Here is a 4,276-nt window from a genome sequence, read left to right as displayed (position 1 = left end):
AGATCCAAGTAATAACCAAACCAACAGGGAAAAGAGTCCAGAAGATTTTGCTCATACCATTTTTAAGCAAGTGGTAGCCCCTAATAGAACTGCCCTCAATTAGAGATAAGCAAGCAGGAAAAAACACAGCAGGTAACCTATGCAAAAAAGCACCTACAAAAAAGCCCACAGTAGATAAAAGATGAATGAAGAGAATTCTTCTGAAATTTTACTCTAGGAAACAGAAGAATGGCAAAACCTTGGACTAGTGAGGAGCTGGTGCTCAGCCCTTTCATGCTCGGCTGGTGGTGACACAAATTGATCCAGCCTTTTCAGAGTGCACAAGGATGGAAAGAATGCACATTTTAAACAAGTGCACCTTTGACCCAGCAATCCCACTTCTTGTAATTTTCCTCAAGACAATAATTGCCAACGCATACAATGATCTAAAGACAAGGATTTCATTTCAGTTTTGTTTGCAATAGTGAAAAATGGGTGTTCACTTAAATAATCATGAATAGGGCTAAACCACTGGTTAAAGAAATTGTGGCACATTTATATAGATAATATATAAATGATAATGTAAATCTTTATTTGATGACATGGAAATTTGCCTATGACACATGTAACTAAGTGCAAAAAGGGAGACAACGGAACAGCATGATCCCATTTGTGTAATATTTTAATAGGTGCACAAAGAGAGCTGTCTGGAAGGATGTTCACCCCAACAGTTGTATTTTACTTTATTCTTTGTATATTTCAATATATATAATGAGCATGAATTTTATCAGAATAAATCTCTTTTCAAAACAAAGGAAGAAAAAATGTGGTAGAATTCACTCCATCTACCAGATGTGATGAGATCCAGCGTTGACAAGTGGAAAATGGCAGTTACTGTGGGGAATCATAAAGAATGACATAAGCATATGTTAAACAATCTATTTCAATTTAAAACATGTAGATGAACACCCATCCACTGTTTTTTTGATTTAAGGAAAGACATTTTATTTTTCTGTGTCATAAACCTACAATCTGAGTGCGGGATTCTTCTAGATCTTTCTCCCTAACATTTGTCTATATTTAATTTGATACTGATTTTAAACTTACCTTTATCGAGTCAAGATTCATTCTGTTATTCCTCTTCCTTGCTCACATCTAGATTAAGAACAGAAAAGTTGGAAACTTGCTTTCTCAACTTTCTCTTTAGCATGGGTGGCCATTTAACAAAATTCTGGTCAATGAGGCATTGGCAGTCTACTGAGGGTTTCTGGGATTGTGTTAGCTTTCAGCTTCCATTTTAGCTGTCCAGTCAGTTACCAACATTTTATTCCGTTGTTCCTATTTCTTTACTTCTTATACCACTGGACCTGGGCATTGCTGGCTTTGCCAGACATCACTGTAAATTCTGTGGGACTCCTTCACTCCACTGCATTAATTGGAAACGGGCATTGCATCTGCTGGGCACTGCTGTAGTGTGCATGCATGATTGCTGCTGCTCCTGAACGCTGCCCCCTCTGCCATGTGTTGCTGCCACTACCATCAACACCACTGCCAACATCCCAGACCTCAAGCTGTTAAAGCTGTATAGAGGTCTACAATAAAATGGGGAGAAAGTGAGAAAGTGCTTCTACCCCTTGATACACCACACTCTGTTAAAGGATCGATACCCAAGTGAGGGCTGCTCATACCCTTCTGCATCCCTGAGTATCTAGCAAAAGAGTCCTTTCCTTTTAACTTACACTGTTGCTGTGACCCAAGCCACGGGAGACTGGCTGGGCAGGTGCGAGCGATGGGTACCCAGCTATATTTGGAATTTCTTCTCCTCCCTGAAATCCAAGGCTCTATTAATGAACCAGCTTGGTATACTTGACTCCTGCTGAGTGAATTCTCTCTGAGAAGACTCTTCAACCCGTCATGCTCCTCACAAACTCTCTAGATGTGTTTGGAATTTATTGGTGAGGACACTTACACCCAAGTGGTGCCTCCCATTGCAGGTGTCGGGTGGGGGGAAGGCAGGAGGGAAGCAGGTTAAGATTCCTAGGTGTTTTTACTTTTAAATAAATAAGTCTTATTTTATAACTATAAAATGAATACGTACTTTAATGAAAAAATATAAAATACATAGACAGAAAGACACCATGAAGAAAATGAAACCCACCTATAATCCCACTACTTAGAAATAATCACGAATAATGTCCTGATGGTTTGCACTCCTCCATTGTTTCACACTGTTAAGATCACCCTGTTTATATAATTTTACAGGCTGTTTTTTAATGACTCACCATTTATCATAAGCATTCTCCCTTGACACTAAATATTATTTATGAGCAATCTTTAATGGTTACATATTATCCAGTGGTATACGTAATAGTCAGGAGTCTTTTGATTGAAAGTCACAGAAACCTACTCAAGCAAGTATAAATTTTTCTTTAATGTAAGACGTTTGTAATGAGGATTCAGGGATGTTTCCTGGAAACTAGAGGCACAGATGCAGCCAGACCTCAGGACTAGGTTATGAACAGACACAAGACCTAGAGCATAGGGAAACCAGGAAGCCCCTCCCTTCAACTTGCTATTGTTTCCTTCTGTACTTCTCCTCCAGAGTCCCCTGTTTTTATAGACTGGCTTTTACAGGAACGTGGCCCTTGACTGCTCCTGAGTTTACATATCCAGGAACTCCAGAGAGAAGCTGATCCCCCACAGTTCTAGTTTCAGTTATTTGGGAAGATGCACCGATTGGCCCAGTATTGATCAGGCGCTGACTTTGATCCAATTAACAATGGGAAGAGGGACCAGGGTCATTTGGTAGGAAGCTGGCTCTTCCTATTGAAATGAATGAGAAGGGTGAATAGTGAGAGCTAAAGGGGATTCCAGAATGCTGAGACAGGCAGTCGGTCAGACAACCTGTGTGGATATAGGTTACCCTATAGACAGAGGTTCTATAGCTTACCAAACTGTTTCCTCAGTTGTATTAATCCACACCTGCACGTAGATTCTGAGTTGGGGCTGAGGGGTACATTACCTCATTCCAATCCCCAAGAACATACAGTTTCCAGCTCCTGCCTACCCAAGATACCAACTTACTCTTATAGATGGGTGTTAGTGGATCTGACAGACAGAACTCTTCTAACTTATCAACTCACCTCCAGACCCAGGCAGGAAGATTTCGTGTGCAGCTCTCCCTTCCTGGCAAAGCTTCCATTTGTCCATAACACAAGAAGCCTTCCATTCAGTAGAGTTAATGACTGGTAAAGTTTAACAAAGTAAAGGAAATACATCTTTCCACCACGAATAACCAGTCCGCTGCAGGGGCTAATTGTGTCGGAAATAAGGCTTAGATTTTCAAAGGAGTTGGATGGTTTTATGATCATTAATAACATTCACAGTTATGCATGTGTGGATTTCATATTTCATGGTATAAGCTGGTTTCCTGGAGGGGTCAGAAAGCCTATTTTCTAGAATTACACTAGTGGGTAGGTCCATTGTCAAAGACTTTTACCTTCTTCTGAAGCATTGATTGTTGGCCACTGACTTGATGAAACGATAAGAAATGAAACAACAAAGCCCTATGTATTTATACGTTCTTGGGCTTGTTTCCAAGGTCTCACCAACTTACTATGAACCTTGGGAAAAGCTCTGGCTCGGTGGTCCTAGCTCCAGGCTGGGAGCAGGCAAGGGCAGGTATTGAGGCCAGTGTCTATTGATGCCATTCTGATTTCCACAGATTGACAAGTAAGGGAATTTTCTGCTTCAAACAGGAAGGAATCTTTCCCTGCCCCATCAGTAAGCTCCAGGGGCAAGGACTGGCTCGTGTATCAGTGCCTTTGCTACATGGGAGGCTGGCAAATGCAGCCCTCAGGTTCCCTCTTTGACACCTTCCTGTACTGGAAGGCTGGCTTGGGCAGCAAGAAAATATTTCTGTTGGGTGGGCATCCATGAGTGTCTTCCACCCTACTGTGCACAAAGCCTGATGGTAGGCTTCATGGTGAGATCCCAAACAAGTACAAACTGTGGTTTCTACGTGCAGGGAACTCAGTATCTGTTAAGTGCAATCAAAATAATAGTGCTGACTGTGTTAGAAAAGAAGCAAAAAGATGAAGAGCCCAGTATGTGCTGCAATAGTCTGAACAGACTTTGGGAGGTGGTGGGGGTGTAGCAAGAGCCTGGAATGGATGGTGGGATTTTAAAACTGGAGGGCATTCCAAACTGGGGAAGCACGCATGGGCTAAGACAATGGAGCACGAAGACAAGACTACTGTATACCCAGGGCACCACAGGATGCAGGCAGCTGGCTGGG

The 4,276-nt window shown here is 41.9% G+C and overlaps 1 long non-coding RNA gene across 1 annotated transcript; it reads right to left on the bottom strand.

The window, feature by feature from the left end:
• Positions 1-643: 643 nt before the first annotated feature.
• On the bottom strand, positions 644-3,226 carry LOC121042121 (uncharacterized). Its single transcript, XR_005795987.1, has 2 exons — positions 3,123-3,226; positions 644-873 (listed from the first exon to the last, which is right to left on the bottom strand). It is a non-coding gene; the product is annotated as an uncharacterized LOC121042121 (long non-coding RNA).
• Between the last annotated feature and the right edge of the window lie 1,050 nt (positions 3,227-4,276).

This window comes from Herpailurus yagouaroundi, unplaced genomic scaffold, assembly GCF_014898765.1.
Source record: "Herpailurus yagouaroundi ecotype Mexico unplaced genomic scaffold, PumYag 184, whole genome shotgun sequence".
NCBI classification, from domain to species: Eukaryota; Metazoa; Chordata; class Mammalia; order Carnivora; family Felidae; genus Herpailurus; species Herpailurus yagouaroundi.
Note: the sequence above shows the minus strand (reverse complement) of the source record. Positions and strands in the feature narration are given on the sequence as shown.